Source organism: Syngnathus typhle, linkage group LG20, assembly GCF_033458585.1.
Source record: "Syngnathus typhle isolate RoL2023-S1 ecotype Sweden linkage group LG20, RoL_Styp_1.0, whole genome shotgun sequence".
Classification (NCBI taxonomy): Eukaryota; Metazoa; Chordata; class Actinopteri; order Syngnathiformes; family Syngnathidae; genus Syngnathus; species Syngnathus typhle.
Window position 1 is genome coordinate 4522644 of NC_083757.1, and position 19253 is coordinate 4541896.

Sequence of the window (19253 nt, forward strand, 5' to 3'; positions counted from 1 at the left end):
GTGCCAAACAAGGAATTTGACCTCGGTAAATAAATTTCCATTCAAATCAATGGAAGAGGCGATTTGAGTTGCCAACGTAGCCCCAAAAGAAATCAAACTCTTATCTGAAGCCTACAAAATGGACTCTTGATACGAGAATAGAGGAAAGACTTGTTGCAAAAACGACCTTTCTCTTGATTAAAAGATGATGTGGTTTAAAAATCACTGCGGGGTTAATAAATTAGGTTGGAGTGACCCCATGATGCAGATATAGCCTCAGTGGATGTCATCTGCCGCCAGGATCCATTTTAGTGACGCATACTGAAATGGTAAACTGATATACATCTGCAAGTAAATCAGCCAATTTCAGGATAACAAAAGGCTTTCAATCTGCGGGCGGTCCAAAAGTACACTGGGTTCTGTCTATTATTATCATTATCCGCCTTTGGTTGTAAATTGTGACATGCCCTGAATGGAATGGTGTCACCATAATTGGCTGCTTTGTGGATGCAGCATAAAAAGTGTTTGCAAACAACAATGAATACACTTTCAATGATTACGGTTTGGGCAAGTCCCGAGGAAATTGATGTGAATCGATGAAAACGTACCGCCTGAAGCAATGAAAACATGATTGTGTGTGTGTTTGCGTGAGTGTGTGAGAGCCCCTCCGGAGTACTTATAAAAAGAGCAAAAAAAAAAAACAAGGGACCTTCAGTCCGGGATGAAAACATCGAGCAAATCAGATTAACTCGCCTAATGGACACACTTATTTTCATTATTCTGCATCATTGCAGAGAGGCCAGAGAAGAAATAGCCTTGCGGCTTCAATTGCTTTTAAAACGCATCTTGAGTCCTTCCACATCTAATTTCTAAGAATTCTCCCATTCTTTTGTCCCGCTCAGAAAATTAAAACGCCATTGCAAATGGACTTCTCTGTCTGTTCAAACACACATGCACACTTGTTTACTCATACAAGGCCGTGACATTCACTCCAACCCTTTCCCGATCACTGACTGGGAATTTAGATCAAGTCCAAGAGAATAATAAATAAATCGATGATATCGAGGGAGGGTCCACGTAGATCTCATTAATACGAGTGTAAATACGCAAATGAGGGTCGACAGCAAGGAAATATACAAGCCTATTACGCAATTAGCATGACTGCTTGATTAAGTAATATAAAGTGACTTTACAATATCGGCACGTGCGTTAAAATTCATTGATTGTGAGAGTGATAGTCTGTACTTTGTGAGATTTGTGTTTTACGAACTGCGGCGTGGTTAAAAACGTGATGTAAGCAACATAAGCTCGCAACGGTAGCATCCAAATCTGCAAAATAATTGCAATGCAGATGATGATCAAATGAGATGGAGAGAGAGTGACGGCGAAGCTCCGTCGTCAGTCCGACATGATCACAGCGGGGGCCTCCGGGGAGTCATATCTTTAGATTTAGATTAAACCGCGCTCGTCCAACGGAAAGCGCCCCTCTTTAATACGGCTGTATATCAGGCGCCTGCATAAAAATCTGAGGTTCCATCAAGTTCACGAGCGGTCCGTGAGGAGCTTGACGGAATAAAGAAAGATTGAATGAGTGCTGATGTGAGAAAAGTCAGCAGGGCGACACAGAACACATTTTGATGCTAAAAAACAATCCGCCCGCTGCCCTTTTGGAAGCAAAGCGCACGGCGGTAATTATATCGGAGAGGATTAGCATTTTTTTAGCGACTGATTCAACGAGAGTTCTCGAATGGAAGCCGCCACGGTGACCTATGGCCGCCGTTTGACTTCTAATCAGGCCAAAAATACAACTCGCACGCACATGGATTTTAATTCATCTCGAGGGATACATCGAACGGCGTCGTACTGAATCACAACTGGGCAGGATGCCGTGATAGTAATGCAGGAACCGTCTTTAAGGTGCGTGTTCTGGCTCCAAGGTTGCATCCCTCCAGGACCTCTTTCAGGGCCATATGGCAGGGAAAATCGAGCGTATAGTAAAAAAAAAAGGGTATTTTGTAGTGGCTGAAAAAGCATATGACATCTGGACAAGTTTGTGAAAAGTTCAAAAGGATGAATTTAGTGATTTTGGCAGATTTTAATGGGACTATTTCTTACAGCATACACTGTGGTGACACCTGACCTGACATCCATCCAAGACGGTGACCTCACAAATGTTCCTCTTGGTCAGGGGTGTCGAACAAATTTTTTTTGCGGGCCGCATTGTAGTCTTAGCTTCTTTCGGAGGGGCATTATGACTGTCAACCCAAACAAATGTATGAGCACCTCATATTATATACAGTAAAAGCTGACAAATAACTCATTTTCAAATCATCATATTATTAAAAAGTGAAGGCAATTTACAATTCTAGTAATGACACACAAATTTGATGCACAATTTGTCTTCACCGGCCACATAAAATGATGTGGCGGGCCATATCTGGCCCCCGGGCTTTGGGTTTGACACCTGGGCTCTTGGTGAATGGACAAAATGTCCAACAGACAGAACAAAAAAAAAAAATCTATTTTAAGCAGTCCGCCACATCTTTATCAAAATGCCCCTCAAAGCATTATTGCATCAAAAAATATTACAATTAATACCCCATAGAAACTCTCCAAGAGTGTCATGAGGTGTCCCAATATTTATGACTGCTCTCACAACTTTCTTTCAAACAGCTTTAGGCGAGCTCGCGTTAGGGTTCTTCGCTGAAAAAGATGGATGGCGATCACATGAAAATGTTCTCTCACATGCACCGCATTAGCGGCGTGTCCACAGAGAAGCAACTGTGGCCTCTGCGAGGAATTTTTCTGCTGACGAGCATAAAAACAATGCGCCGCACTGTCCGTTTGGAAGAACAACACGGGATACTGTACTGTACATCACGCCGGCCTCAAGATTGGATTTCGACTCTGACGGGGGAAATGGGCCTGAACCGGTACTCCGCTGGCGTCCAGCTCCCCACCGCCGAAACAATATAGACGTGTCTCACACATGGCGCTATTAAGACATAGAGCTGTTTTTCCACTTCTCTGACATCATCCATCTTTTCCTCTTTTTCGCTCCCCCCAAGAAAGAAAAAGAAAAAAAAATCTGAAGATGTCAGGCAATCAATATAGCGATGAAGGCTGTTGTTTTGAGCCCTGATATATAACACGCACACCAACACAAGAGTAATGACTACTATCCACGGACACGGTAACACTCATGAATTATACTTTATTGGCCGTACTTGGCGAGATATACGACTCTCCCGCCGCCTCGTGTGTATTCTGCAGCCGACAAAATTTGATACATGCGTGGACACACACAAGAAACACCGATCACTCGGCTGTTTTATAAACCAGTATTACCTGAGGCTCTGCTGACTTAGACCCCGCCCCCCTCGGGAAAAAAAAAAATGAAAGCTTTGAAAATAACAGAAGACATTTTCAAATCAATACCGTGTTTTCCATTCCGAGCGCTGCTTGATGACCCGACGCTATTAGAAGGGAATGGCGACATGCTCGATACACTAAGCGCCACCAGCGGAGGTCTTGTACGAATCTCTAATGTTCCTGAGGGGGTTAATAAAGGAGATTGTTCTTGTGGAGTAGTTTCTTTTTACTCATTTATGTCCAGATTGGTGTTTGGACGCTCTCCCTGAAGTCATGCAGTGAGTTTGAAAGTGAAAGGCCTTGACTAGAGAACACGATGCACGACTTCATGGTTTGAATCGATCTCTAATGAACTTCTAAGGAACATGAGAAGATACAAATGACTTGTCCTCACCTCAGTTTCATCTGATTCCAGAACGTGAGAAACGTTTTCTTTTCTTTAAAAACACGCACATGGATAAACATTTGACAGTTTTCCTCGACCGAGCCCGCTGCAAATATCCGACACTTCTGACGTCTCGGTTGAGGAAGTCGACTAACGACGTGACAGAGGAGCTCCATGCAAATGGCCAACATGTGTCACCCGACTCGCCTGACTCCATATATTTATTTGCTGATCCTACTTAATATTTGGTGCATATTAGTGGCTTGTTGGAGTCGGACAGTGATGCATGTTCTTGCATGTTGCCTTACAAAGGAAAGCAATCTGCTACAAGAACTCGTATGTTCCCGCTGCTGCTTCTTCTAAATGCATATTTTGTGCTGGCTTTGCAACCCAGCTGAAGGTCAGAAGAAAGTAAGGTGCCTTTATTGTGGAAATAGGAGAAACACATTTGGTGGAGGTAATGCGTGCTGCATTTATCACCGCCACAATAAGGAAGGCTTGATAATATATCTCAGGGAATGTAGAGGGAATACATTAAATGGGGGTGTCGTGAGGGTTGCAGCCAGGTTTTATCTGAGAGGCTTATTTAGGTTTATCTTCATCATCGCTGTAGCGCGGTGACTTTTAGATATTCAAGGTGCCCGCCGACTTTAGACTCCGCCATGTAAATGCATCATTGGAATGTCGGCTAAAACTTTAATAAGTCCCATCTGCTTCTTATCTTTCAAATAGGAGTCACTCAGATATGAAAACCTCCTGAGACAACCAATTTGGCATTTAGCTGTCATTCCTTTAACACCTCGGCCTATTTTTTTCCATAGCTGAGGTCAAACGCCGAATTAGTGTTTTTTTCTTGCCTCTGATCCGGTGTCAGCCTTCAGATATGATCCCACACCGACACGGGGATGTCTGAGGTGCCCCCAGTGCTGACTGGCAGGCCTTGGAAGTGGGGAACCAACGTTCAGTCTGCCTGCTACACTGACACATCCAGACAGATAGATCACTGAAGGCCATGACAGCTCGTTATTGCTGGAGTTGATAGAAGTTCACCATTGGGATTTCTATCAAAGCTGTAATGTTTGTGTGTGTGTGTCAGCAAGCAGATGAGCGTAGATGAGAGGTGTACGGAGGGGGGGGCAGCGATATTCTATCTTGAAAATGTGAGAAAGCTATGGACTAGGAAAAATCAACCAAGATAACACAAAGCAACATATTAATATTGCATTCCATTAACCATATTACACTGCCTATCAAAGTTCGAGAAAATGCCAACAGAAAATATAACATGGCTAAAGCTACCGTATTTTCCGGACTGTAAGGCGCACCGGACTATAAGGCGCACCTTCAATGAATGGCCCATTTTAAAACTTTGTCCTTATATAGTAAGTCGTACCGGACTATAAGGCGCACCATTAATGCATCATGTCAGATTTTTAATCCAAATCAAATCATTCTCCATTTTACCTTTTTTAGTTCAACTTCAGATGCAACAAATTACTTTATAATCACAAAATAATGATCCATAGTCTTTTTGATTGATGTTTCATAGTCTTCAGCGGGCCACTTATAATTAATTTCATGACACAATGCTTCGGGCCAGTTTAAATTTAGGAATTTGGTCCATATATAAGGCGCACCGGACTATAAGGCACACTGTCGGCTTTTGAGAAAATTTTAGGTTTTTAGGTGCGCCTTATAGTCTGGAAAATACGGTAAATGACACCATTAATAAACTGAAAGAAACTGAAAGAAAGCAGGCAATACAAAAAAAAATACCTTGGTAGGAAAGCAAATCCAGTGAAACCAGCAGGGGCCGCAAAATTGAGCCCTGTGGAACACCATAAATCAGTGGGGCATAGCAGCAAGCCAGGCTGACACAAAATGTTATGCCAAAAAACATCTAGACCATTCGAGAGCATGACCACTAACGCCCAAAATCATGTCAAAGTGAAGTTGTCCTTATACAACATTAGCCAGCACACCAGATAATCACAGTTATTCAACAATGAATGAGGTAACTGTAAGAAGGAAGCCTTATCCATCACCCTCGTGCCAAGTAATCTGGCCTATAATCAGCTCTTTTCATGGGATGGACGCGGGAGATATTAGCTTTCATGCTCACACACACAAGCCAGTAAAATCACCTGAACTGACTCGGCGTAATATTTGACCTACATTCAGCAAGACGAGAGTGTTTATGTACGTGACCTCAGTTATGAAACAGGTTATTCAACATGTTAGGTCAATCGACATCCGAGACTGTGAAAATGTTTGTTTTCGCTCGACTAAAGGAAGAAAGGAAAAAAAAAAGTGAAGGCAGCGATGAAAAGTGTTAGAACACAAGAGGACAGCAGGAGAGTGATGAGTCATGTTCTGTCTGGATGTGTGATTCATTCGTGTATAACCGACTCAAGTTGGAGACAAAACGTTCTGCTGTTATTGAGCAAAGAAATGACCCAAATATTGAAAAGTTGCACACAAATGTTAACGAGATGCTGGTTGATCAATGTTTGATCCTCGTGTTTACTTTGACGAGGTCCTTGTTGTGAGACTAAAGTTTGTCCAGTAAAAAAAAAAAAATCAGTTTGTAAAACAATTTTCACAATATCGATTCCGTCTAAATTGGGTTCATTTTGACTTGTTTGTGCATTTGAGCGTCTCATATCAGTCCTCAAACGCAAAAAGAAAGAAAAAAATATTTTCCATCTTCTCCACCGGCGATTCTCAACCCATCAAAACAAACAATCACAACCTGCCCATCACGTGTTTGCTTTTATACTTCCAGGGAGTCTACTTTGTCTCTAACTACTCTCAATTTAGCATTGATACATTACACGGACAAAATTGTTGGTGAAAGAAAGAAAGTGATGGACCTGAAAAATCCATATTGTCCATTCACAAAGGTTCTGGGAGAAGATTCCTTGGACACAACACAAAAGTGGATCTATCTCGAGTGAAGCTCACACAAACAAGAGCGCTACACCTACTGTGAACCTCGGAGGAGGCTTTGTTATGTTCTGGGGCGGCTTTGTTCCATCTGACGCGGACTACAATGAAACCTCAAGACTACCAAGGGATTCTTTCACTGATCATTGTGAGATTTCTTTCTGTCCACGTGTGTGTGAATTTTTTCCTGACCCACATCAATGAAAAGTCTCTTGGCCTTTTCCTTTGGACCTTGAATGCCTCGCAGGGAGCGGTCCAAGCAACATTGATTGTGTCTTTTACCGCCATCAATGTCGAGTCTCCAGGGGGGTTCCCCCTCATCATAAAACATTCAATATGATTTTTTTTTCATGAATAAATTCTACCTCATCTTTTTTATTAGATGGTGTTGGTGGGATGCACATTAGTCGGACACGAGCCGATAGGTTGACCCAAAATAGAAAACACACGGATATTCATCTGTCTAATGTAAACAGTAGCAGTGCTTCTAAATAAGACGATCAAGACTGTCGCTAGGGTGTAAAGATGATTTATAAATACGGGCAATAATCCTGATTCAGCTGCCGCTCGGCTCGTGCGGAGAAGTAAATTAACAGCTCGTGTTCCATATGTCCATTTTTCGGGCCTAAAAAATGCTAGGACGATAAAATTAAAAGATTTTAGTAGCGGATATTTTAATTTGTGGCTGCAACAAGAAATGTATGAGTTGTCATTTTCAGAGCTATTTTTTTTTTTTAGATTGTTCGTCTCAAAAACGCTTTCCAGTGGGAACATTTTATCGCAGCTGTGATCAAAAAATCCCTGGTGGATATTTTTGAAATAATGATGCACATTTTTTTAATCACTTGCTTTTTCTTCACGTGCGCATATTTTGTGTCCTTTTGGGAGCCCGGGACTGTCAAGGCGGCAAAAAAAAAAAAAAAAAAAGGTGGCTTTAACAAGAAATACTGCTGATGTGTCATATTTCAGGTGAACAAACAACAGTTAGCTTACGGTGCTGCTTTCAGCTTTATGCTTATCGCGTTAGACAATTCAAGGCTCCTCCTGTCCCGTCGCTCTTTCCAGGTTTGTTTGTCGGCGGGCTTAAATGTGCAGTTTTTGAAGTATTTGTGTGTCACTACGCTAATACCGATCGCTATTCATCTGCCGGAAATATGCATGAAACGGACAGTCGCTGGGCTGTGAAAGTAAGATAACGAAAATAGCGCACCTTTTTCAAAAAAGACTAGAAGGGGACGAATCTTTAAGCACTTGACCTCCCGCGCCCCGCTAAAGAAAATGGCTAAGTATGTAATTTAAAAGTGTGAAATGTGATTGCATGTTTTTTAGCAGTAAAACCACTCTGAGATTTTCCGTGTGTCTCGATAAGGAGACTTTGAAGAAGCAATTTCATGTGATGTTAGGGCCAAATCCATTCCCCCGAAGCCTTTAAGCTGGCGCTGAAATCTCGCTGGTGTGAGGAGTTTGTGTCTTACTGATCAGCTAAGCCCCCCGTGCTTCTTTAGCCGCCTCTATTCACCGCAGAGCGGCCCCCCCTTATTTGGTCTTGCGCACCTTCTCGAAAGTCAGGGTGGCAAATGACAGCAAGACGGGCTTACTGTAGAGGTAAGTGCCGAGCTCTGATATGCCAGCCAAGGCCTTTTTGCAATTTTCTTGTAAAAGAGGAATTGGGATGCAAATTATTCAACACAACAGAATTCTCACTACATTGCACCCCAATTTATTGTGGCTGATTCGTTCCAGACTCATCCCAGCAAATCTTCCATATAGACCATACTATGCATATATGTGTGTATATATAAATATCGAGGTAAAGCGTCGGAGGTAAATCCACCAGACGGCAAGAAAGTCGTGAAGCATCGGGGAAATAATCAGAGTTCCGCTACGTATACCATACGGTCCAATAACATTTGTTGATTCTTTACTCTCACTTCTCTCGCAGGACATTTCCCCGGTAGTTTTTAATTACCGGCTTGTTTGCTGCCAGGAGAATACAGCGAGTTGATTTTTTTTATCTTTTCCTGCTGTAAAACTTCTCACTCCTTTTCTCTTTTTGACCATCCAATTGCGATTCGACTGGATGAGAAACCTCAACAGCAGAAACGGTGGCAGCGAGTCATCGATCATCTGCGGCGGCTTATTACAGTCAGCGCAGTTTAAAATGTAAAAAAAAAAGAAAAAAAGGGGGGGGGGGTTTGGGATTACAAACGACATGTTACGCCTTGTCTCTTTGCTGTCTAGGCCATGGAAGAAAGCGAGGTCACATGGTTAAGTGAGGTTAGACACTGTGCGAGAGACTCACACGATACACGCTTTAATGTCAGCAAAGGCGCCGCGGGGCGCAAACATTACGGGAAACCTGATGAACTCGTGTTATCTAATCCCTACTGGAATACTTGCTCTCTATTTGGCTGACGCCTTCAACCTAAATAGAGCGTCGGCATGCCAGTCTTTTTTCTTCCTTCAGCGTAACACCGCATTGATGAATCTTTTATTCCTATCTGCGCTGAGCGATTATGACACTGTGGTTGGCGTTAATATCAATAATTCATGCTATCGCGCAGAACGCTAGTGTTATGAGCGCCGCCGACGTGGAACGTGATTGGTCACACACATACCGTATTTTCCAAACTATAAGGCGCACCTAAAATTTTCTCAAAAGCCGTGCGCCTTATAGTCCGGTGCGCCTTATATATGGACCAAATTCCTAAATTTAAACTGGCCCGAAGCATTGTGTCATGAAATCAATCATAAGTGGGCCGCTGAAGATTATGAATCATGAATCAAAAAGACTATGGATCATTATTTTGTGATTATAAAGTCATTTGTTGTGTCTGAAGTTGAAATAAAAAAGATAAAATTAAGAATGATTTAATTTGGATTAAAAATCTGACATGATGCATTAATGGTCCGGTGCGCCTTATATAAGGGCAACGTTTTAAAATGGACCATTCATCGAAGGTGCGCCTTATAGTCCGGTGCGCCCTATAGTCAACAGAATAGCATGGGGGAATCCAAATTGTGTCTTCCAAAACAGTAGTCTGACATGTTAGAAACAAAAAGTAAAATGAGGATTTAACCTTCTGAGCGGAGTGTGTGTGTTATGTTCCCTCATCTTTCATTTGCACGGTCAAAACATTCAAGTTCGGTAATTGGCTGGACATACGTACCATAACTCAAGCCACATTTACCTCAGCGCTGTACGGCCTCAGGCAAGGTCTGAGCATAGATTAACAAAACTGGCTGCGCGACTCGCTTCTCATCTACGGCGCTGGGTGGTTTTAATGTGAAATCCAATCATTTCAGGGTCATATGATCTCTGACAGCGTGTCTAGATGTTTTATTCAACGCCACTAGAGTTAAGGGCAGCGAGAGGAAGGATACACTAACTGCCTCCTTGACACAAAACCAAAACAAGTTTGGCCAGATCTTGAAACTTGTAAAATAAATGCAAATGCTCACATTCATCCTGTTCTAGATTTTATTTTGAAGCCTTTGACAATCGGGGCAAAGCTTTTGCTCTTCTGTGCTGTCACTCCAAGCTAACTTCCATGGCTAACACAGAGGAGCCATACTGTTAATTAAAAGATTCCTCAATGGGGCATGTGTGCAGTAATCTACGTTCGCCGCATCCCAGTCAAACATGGCTCATTTGACTCGCGCACAACAAGCCATGCATTAATGAATGTATAATCATCCATATAGAAAACTGCCTGGGAAGAGAGGGGCCGGGCATGAAAGATTGATTGTTAATAGTTTTATGACTGATAAACAAAGCAATCGATCAATCTGCGAGCGCTTTTACACGGCTTGGCGGACAGTTGGGAATAATTTGTCGTCTTGCCGTGTTAACCCTTCCGAGCGTGGAGGATGTGGATTAATTGCGAGCGGGGCGAGAGGGACGGGCGTATTTCTCCGGCACGCCGGGATGATTAACGTCGCAGTTAGGGGCTGCGCCACAAACATAACAGCTGCAGTAAACGTCCCCGTGAATGATTTCGCCGAGTGGCAACGAGATGGAGAATTCGTAATTCCGGGCAGTCTACTATAATTCACAAATGCATTTTGCACTCTTGTTTGGGGAGGCCTGAAAAAGTCCCAACTGAGGCCAGATCGCCCGGCCATCTGCATGGGCCCATCTGGGATCGTCTATCATAAATGTTGATTTGGCCAGGAAGCCTCAGTCGCTAGACGCGCCGCGCTCTGCCAAAACGGGCGGCTGCCAAGACGAGGGGAAATATTCGCGCGGTTTTCACAGCTAATTGTCAAACATCATCATTAGAAGCCGATCAGTATGCCAGAAACGGATCAGCATCTGAAACTTTTGTCGGATTAACTACCGCGTTGGATTTCTCAGTGGGGACCGTCCATCGTTCTGTGCTCAAATTTAACTCGTGCAAATGGAGAGTTTGTGCTCATGATTCTGAATTGTTATTGTTACAGCAATAACCGAGCAAAATGTTTAAATTGCTGTTCTCCACTCTGCTTCACTCGAGTCCATTATTTTCTGTTTACTTTGGGGTGATGTCATAACTGATACTCAGTCACAGAATGGCATAGAAATGAAAGTCCTTGAAAAGAATAATAAATGTTACGGGTGTCATTTTTCCGTGTAATGAAGCAATTTGTCAAATGAATCCATTTGAATTGTCTCGACTATATTTCAGACGCTGTCCTCTCTTTTGTGGCTAATGTTTCAATGACGCTAATTACTGCTATAAAGGAGACAAACAGATATTTAATAACCTTACTAATTCACTCAATTACTACAATCGGCAGGTATGAGATGGCTGCAATGGCCTTCCTGAATAATTGTGCTGTTTTGAGAAATTGTTGATTGTAACAATGTGGGCGGGGCCACGCTCCCGATAGCCAATCAGCTCCATGATGCAATATGGTTCCTCCAAACTGTTGGAGCTACTTTTTACCAAGCGACAGGACTGATCTCAGCAGCTGAGGGGTCTTTTGGGGTGACTGAGGGGGCGGGGGGGGGAAAGGTGCTGTTGACAAGAGTTCAAGCGACAGACACCTCACGCATCACATCAACATCCAGCCGCCGTTCCGACGCCTTCACTTTCGCTCGGGTGTCATCACCTCGTGTCCACTCCGCCTCACCTTAACTCACCTGTCACTTGCCAACACGCATATATGGTCTTCAATGTATCCCTTTTTTTTTTTAATCAATAATCTACTCATGGTGACTTTCGAAAAAAGTGTGATTACTTAGTAAAAATGTCTAAACACACACAATAATGGAGGCCCAGGGGCCCATCTAGGAAGAAAAGCATTTTACAGCAACAATGTTCATGAATGTTCAAACCCTCAGGACCTGGGGGCGATGTTCTATTGATCGTGCACGATCAATGCCTTTTTTTTTTTTTTTTCTCGCTCTCCCGTTGTGTTTAAAAAGCAGTATTAGCTTTACACGCTAGGTGGGGGACTAATTAAACGCTCGGAGAGATGTCGGACTAATCAGTGTGTCGACTGCAGCCGACTTTCATGAATACTTCATCTGAAATGGTTTGCATTCATAAAATCATCATAATAACCTCAAGTGACTTCACGCCGTTGCAACGGGAGCTTCTGTGTGTGCGTGTACGCAGGCTCCCTCCGTGATCTAGATTCTGTGTACACTGCAATAATAATCACGCTAACAAGCATCACCATTAGCGTTTTCGGCTATTCATCCTAAATGGGTGTTTGTGAACAACAAGAAAATGTGTCACTAGTGAGAAAGCGGCTTTTGTAATCATCATTCTTTGATTTATAAGGCGACTTTGCAACACCTTAGAGACCAACACTAAGGCCTACTACTGTAATTTAATATTGACCATGATAGCGGTGCTTGGAGTTAAATCTTTTTTTAAGTGGCACTTGGTATAAAAAGTTTGAGAGTATTCTTTGGTCAATTTCAAGTCTTGAGTTAACCAAATGTGAGAGGGATACCAAGAGAAAACCCACGCAAGTCAGCTCTCATGTAGCAGATTGGATGTTTGGAGATGTTTGTCATTCCTGAGACGCGAGCAAACAAAACAAAAAAAAAGGCTTTTGATTACCATCAGAGAGTGACGGATACGTAAATTGTCCCTGGCGTTGCTTTGCTCGGCGGTCTCCCCGCTGACTGTCTTCCCATTTATCTCATCCCAACTTCCCCATCATCTTTTTTTTTTTTTGCAGAAGAGAAACTTGGGATGCGCAGATACTCACACACCTGACTGCCAAGCCTTGCAGATCCCCTGGCACCACGCTGCAACATAACACCTTCCAATCCCTCCACCTCCTCCTTCCTCACACTGCTCCCTTTTCCCTCTCGCAGCATGGCATAGCAGCATGTTTGATTTTACAGGAGCGAACGCCGCTAGAGTTTGACCTTTATGGCTTCTCAAGGCCAGCGTTGATATTTTTGGATTTTCCTCGCCAGTGTTATTTTCAGTGGCTTGCTCACTCATCCTTCGCGTTGGAATCGGCAAGAGCCTTCGAAAGAGCAAACAGTACAGAAGTCAATGAGTAAAGAATATGCAGCCTGAATTATTCATTTAGAACTTTACTCATTTATAATACTGGTGGAATATTTTTGAGATTTCTAATACTGGATAGCAAAATTCAGGGAGAAACTAACTACAACATGAGCATTGACTCCAAAAGTGTTAAAGCTAACGAACCTAACTCAATGTACTCCTTCTCTTATAATCCCCCCCCCCCCTCCATTTATTTTTCCCGCGGTTTGCCAGCCGTCCGCTTCCAACGCGCTAATAACAGTTTTATCAGTTTAACCACGTTCCCCAGTTCCAGGTCTGGGCTCGTCTCCAGTCCTGCCTGCTATTTGCTTTAACTCAGCCCAGCTAAAAGCAGACACCAACAGGAGCGCCCTTGTATAACCATTATGCAGATCGAGGCGAGTTGCTCGCATCGGCGTGTTCTGAAACCTGTCCAATTTTTGCATATGGAACTCAGCAGCCGACACCTATTTCACCGACACCTCTAGTTGTCCAACAACAACCTGACTATTATTATGTGTGCTGGGCCATGAAGCGAGAGGGAGATTTTTAAATAAAATGTACAGCATAAATCATACAAACGAGAGCCACATTTGCCAGTTATGAATCCGACATGGATTGGCCATCTTGCGTCAGTGAGATAGAAAATTAGAACCGCCTTTATACTCGGGTGGATTTAAAACAAACCACAGTAGCCTTTGTGAGGTTGAATAGCAGGTATATACTCTAGTTCAGGTCAATAAAGTAGAAACTAATAACATCTAATTACATCTTCAAGTCATCTTGAAGTTTCTGTTCTCCAGCTAAAGATAGAAGCCTTTTATAAAGGGGGGGGGCCCGTGGTGCTGAATTTGCAAATTATATTTTTGACATCCTCCTGGGCTCACATCATTGTTTGCTTTAGCAGGCTAACGTTTCCACGTGTATTTATAGGTGTGGAGGCCAAGAGAAAGACCACAGCGGCTCCATAAATAAGCTGCAGTGAGCGTAGCCCGCTCGTTACACAGGCCATTACCTGAAGACGCCTCGTAGGGTAAGCGGGCCTTCGGCCTCACGGGCCATGAAGGAGAAAGACGGGCTTAATAACGGGAAGGCGTTCAGCGGACATAACATTAGGGACACTTGCAGGATTAAATCTCATTAGTGCAGACGGCACTTTTTTCCTGTGTCAGATAAAAATTCATGTTATATTTATAAAACATAAGCCAGCGCTGCCTGTGAAAATGTTCAGTTCTTCACTTGAGGATATTTTTACCATCATCCCACATGTCTGTCACGTCTTTTTTTTTTTTGCTTTCATGCTCACGAGTTGCCACTTTTTTCCCCGCCTCGGTATTTCTGTGAACTTTTGGCCTCTTAGATCCTGTTGGAACCTCACCCAGATGCCCCCTGGGCTCTTGGAAATAAATCTAGCAAAAACATCACACACATGCAGCCTCGCCATCATACGTCAGCGATGTGTGTGTGAGCTGCCGCTTATCTGTGCCCTCACAGATGCTGTGTAAAAAGCTGGTCAGCGGAGGCCACAGCCAGCTAGCTCCACAAGCCTCTCTGGCAGCCAATGGAGGAAACTACACCCCGCAATATAAACAAGTCATCAGCTGATTACTCCGATTACTAATCCCGGCGCCTCCCAGTTAGATCCACAGCGGCGACACCCCCTTCCCGTTTTCTACCGCTTTGCTGCTAAAATATTCAAAAGCATTGTTTCGCCAAGCCATTCGTTCTAAATATTACTGCGCTCATTTGCCGGGTAGCGACAGTGATGATTCCATAAAGCATATGAATGGAGAGAGTTGTCATGTGGTCCGAGTGCTCATAATCCTAAATCAGAGGAGCTAGGCACAGTGGGGGGTTCCGGGAGAGCGACTATAACTACTAATTTGCCTCAGAGTGACCCTTTCAAATGTGACAGGACAAGATGTATGTATTACTACTTTCCTATTGCGGGCGGTATGGATGCAATAACTGCAGCTGTAATATAAAGTCGTATATAGCCTGAACGCTGCGTTTCTTTCCGCGATTGCAAATTTAATGTCTTCGGTGAACAGCAAATCAGACAATCATTTCCATTTACCGTATTTTACGGACTATAAGGCGCACAGGACTATAAGGTGCACCTTCAATGAATGGTCCATTTTAAAACTTTGTCCTTATATAAGGCGCACCAGACTATAAGGCACACCATTAATGCATCATGTCAGATTTTTAATCGAAATCAAATCATTCTCCATTTTATCTTTTTTATTTCAACTTCAGACGCAACTAATTACTTTATAATCCCAAAATAATGATCCATAGTCTTTTTGATTCATGATTCATAGTCTTCAGTGGGCCACTTATGATTGATTTCATGACACAATGCTTCGGGCCAGTTTAAATTTCGGAATTTGGTCCATATATAAGGCCCGCACTATAAAGCGCACTGTCGGCTTTTGAGAAAATTTTTGGTTTTTGGGTGCGCCTTATAGTCCGGAAAATATGGTAATGTTTCATTTTGGTCATGGTTCTGTTCCTACATGCATAGGACTTCTGGGGGAAAAAAAAGCAATATGATGACTAGCAATGGTGTTTTGGAGTCCAAAAGAACCTGTTCTTCTCATCGGATAATCCGCAATTTTTCCAGAGCGTGACTGAAACGGCTGGAGAGTCGGCACCGAGGTGAAGCTCCTGACACGTACGGCGCCGAAGCTCTCCTTTACGGAGCGCAACAACAGTCATTAAGAGATGTAATGGATTACTCACGGATGGAGTGAAGGCCGACAGCGGCGGGGTAAAAAAAGAGACAAACCCAGATCGAAATGATGGAGATTGGCAGATGAGTAAAATGGATTGGATAGAGGAGAGCTGAAGCCTTACTGGAGATAATGGAAAGCGATTACGGATTAAAAACAAGGTTTCTATCATTCCCGCCTTGAAAAGGTAGAGTTGATATGATTGGTTAAAGCTGTCACTGAAATTGCTCCACAAGAGCCAGAAGAGAAATCAAATTCAGGCCTATTGTTTTTTTTGTGCGTGTTCTTTTTAGTACTTACTGTGCTTTTCACAAAATGTTTATTCGCTTCCTCCCCGGCTTGCGTTGCCGAAGGAGACAAACAGGATGTCTGTGGGAGGACGAACGAAAGCGGGTAACTCTGACGAGGAAGTTTGCGTCTGAGCCAATCCATGCGTGCGTGTGTGTTTTAATCCCAGGAAGGACTTCCTCTGAGCAGCTTGGGAGTTCTGTGGGAGTTTAAGACGAGGCAGGAAAAAGCAGAGGAAGGAAAATAAAGGGGGCGAGAGACGGAGAGGTGCAAGAATGATAAAGAACTATTAAATCGCGTTTCTTACACAGGCGTGTGGAAGGAAGCCACCCACCGAGAGGGCTGTGCGGCAATACTGTGAGTTGATGATGAGGATTAGACCCCCCTCAGACATGGTGGTTGACTCAAAGCTACACAAAAGGGCCACGTCGGCATTTTACAACATCTGTCAATGGATCGAGTTCATTAATCATCAGTAATTGCGATAAGGTGGAGAGATTTATACCTCTTTTGTCCAGATGACAAGTTTAGAGGAGACATTAACCTGTACATACTGTACTGTTTGGGTCAATTGGAAACTATAGTCCACCTTGTCCTGTTTCCGAGGAGGGAGGGGGGGGAGAAGCGGCAGTACAACAGGCCAATAAGAGCCCAAGTCAGATTTATTTTTATGGGACAGATGCAAGACCGTTCTGACCAATCTTTGCTTTTATTTATTTTTTTATTAATAATATAACATGATATGATATAATAAATTATTATTCTATTATTTATTTATTTATTGGACTTTTTCTTTTTAGTCTTTTCTTTGCGACAGGTATTCAAAAAGATAAAAAAAACACCAGCCTGAGAGAACGAAAATAGAATAATATACACAGATACAGATTCAAAGTAATGAAACGTCATCTCCACTTCTCATCTCCTGCTTGTTCGGTTAAGGTGGAATGTTGATTTTAATATTACAGTGGCAAATCTATTTTTACTCTTGTCTGATATTGCCGGCACAGGGGCGCTTTTCTTGTTATTACAAGCCAGTGTACCATCAAAATCCTTTTTTTTTTTAAGAACATATTTGTTTAAAAGCTATCGAAGCACATGTGAGGTTATCATTCTGCCTAAGCAGCGTGTCGTGCTAAACATGATCAACCTGGAGGTTTTGGAAGGGGGGGGGGGGGGGGGTTATGTAATTCACAGGAGCCACATCTTAGCCTGTAATTAGACTTAAGGGAAAAGTCTGGCTGGTAAAACGCTGCGTAACTTAAATCTCCAACTCCCTGCTTGCCTCAAGGCCATGTGTCAGGCAGAGAACTCCGTACCACACGCACACACACAAAGGTCCAATGGTAAGTGTGCTTACTCATCATCGCTGGGCCACATCTGAGAGGACTCATGCGCAACACATTTGTCTGCCAGCCAAATGTGCACAAACCACAGCACCGAGACCAAAGAAACCGCGGCCCCCATACAGACACTCCCAAAAATCGACCTACCCCTGCTCGCTCCCACCGCCCGCATTCAAGTCATAAACTATCACCGGCATAGAAGTCACTTGATCGGCTGAAGCTACTTTATCTACTTAACCTTTTATAAAAAAAAAAAAAAAGCCACTTATCTGTTTAGAATGAAAGCTTTTTGCCTACACAGAGCGACATATTTTTTGTCCCCCCGACAACATATCAAATTGTTGTCACTTCCACTCAGGACAGTAATGTGCACTCTGTAAATTGCGTCCACGCTTCGACTGCTGACAACATCTAATTGTAAATGTCACAGTTAGTCGTGCGTGGCTCCACGTGGCGCACAATTAAAACTCACCTCGTTCTTTATTTCCAAATGCGACCGCCCCTATGGAAGCTGTAAATATAGATTGGAGACGCTGAAGAAGAGCGAAACATTTAACGCCGCTGGTGTCGAAAAGACATCCTAAAAGTCTTGTTGAGAAGTACGTGAAAGCATATTGGACAATTCTGAAAGAAAATGGAAGCCGTGGTTGAAATAATGCTTATAATAATAAAACGCACTGGGTGGTGCTGCAAAGTGTTTACACAATTTTAACAACATTTACACGAGAATCCATGACCTGTCATCTCTATTACAAAGAAACTAACGTTCCATTTAAATGATTTTTACAGCCACTACCATATTAGAAATATTTACTGTTTAAATATTTAGGGAGAAACTTTGCTAGCTAGCAGTGTCAAGATTAGGAAATAGAGTGGGATGCAAAAGAATATTTATTTTATTATAATTCCACCAGCTGTGTGTGTCTGTGTGTGTGTGTCACACAATGATTTGATTTCTCTCATGATTACAGGTTGTCAGCCAGGCTTTTACTGGAGCTGATGGCTAATTTCACTCTTTAACATGGTTAAGAGTTGATGGCTGGATTGTCTTTCTCTCACACACACACACACACACAGTCACACACACTTTCTTGAGCACCCGAGGGCGACGTACGTTCATACACACACATTGATGGACAAAACAAATCAAATGTCGTGTCTTAGAGTTGACTAATCAACAAGGCCTACATATTATCCTGTCACAAGGCACACAAGAGCATTGTGGATAATACTCGCCTATAAAATTGCATCCAATTATTCCTGCATACATTGCTGGGCACATGGCATTTAATGAGCCAAGCTAATTAAATATGGAAATTAATGAGATTCAAAGGAAATAGGAGGAAAGTCCTGATGCATCTGAAGGAGCTGCTAAAAGCCATTTATTATATTTGAGACCAAAAGGGAAATATGATTTCCTCCAAGAGGACAATTAGAAAATAATGTGTGGTCCTCATTCATAATTTTAGGAACGGCGACTGTGGGAGGGGCCAAGGAGTTCAACTTCCTCCTCCTCCAACACTCGCAGGTACTAAAAGCTCTCATCTCGACCTCACGAGGAAAAAAACAAACCATCTGCTTAACCCTTGACCCCTTCCTGATTTCATTCTCTCATCCTCCTTCACCAGCTCTGGAAAAAAAAATGGCTTGGTATAGGTTGAACGAGTTGAGTGAGTCGACGCAGGCCTCTCCCATTAAATTGACCTCA

General features: G+C 42.9%; 1 long non-coding RNA gene across 3 annotated transcripts in view; it reads right to left on the bottom strand.

Annotated features, from left to right (window-relative positions):
• Positions 1-19253, bottom strand: part of LOC133144314 (uncharacterized) — a 194888-nt gene that overhangs the window by 101465 nt on the left and 74170 nt on the right. For 2 of the 3 annotated variants that reach the window (XR_009710649.1, XR_009710651.1), the window contains exon 1: positions 15925-16121. The exons of the other annotated variant lie outside the window; for it this stretch is intronic. This is a non-coding gene — a long non-coding RNA (uncharacterized LOC133144314). Of the gene's footprint in view, positions 1-15924; positions 16122-19253 lie in introns of those variants that run through there. 3 annotated transcript variants of the gene reach the window in all.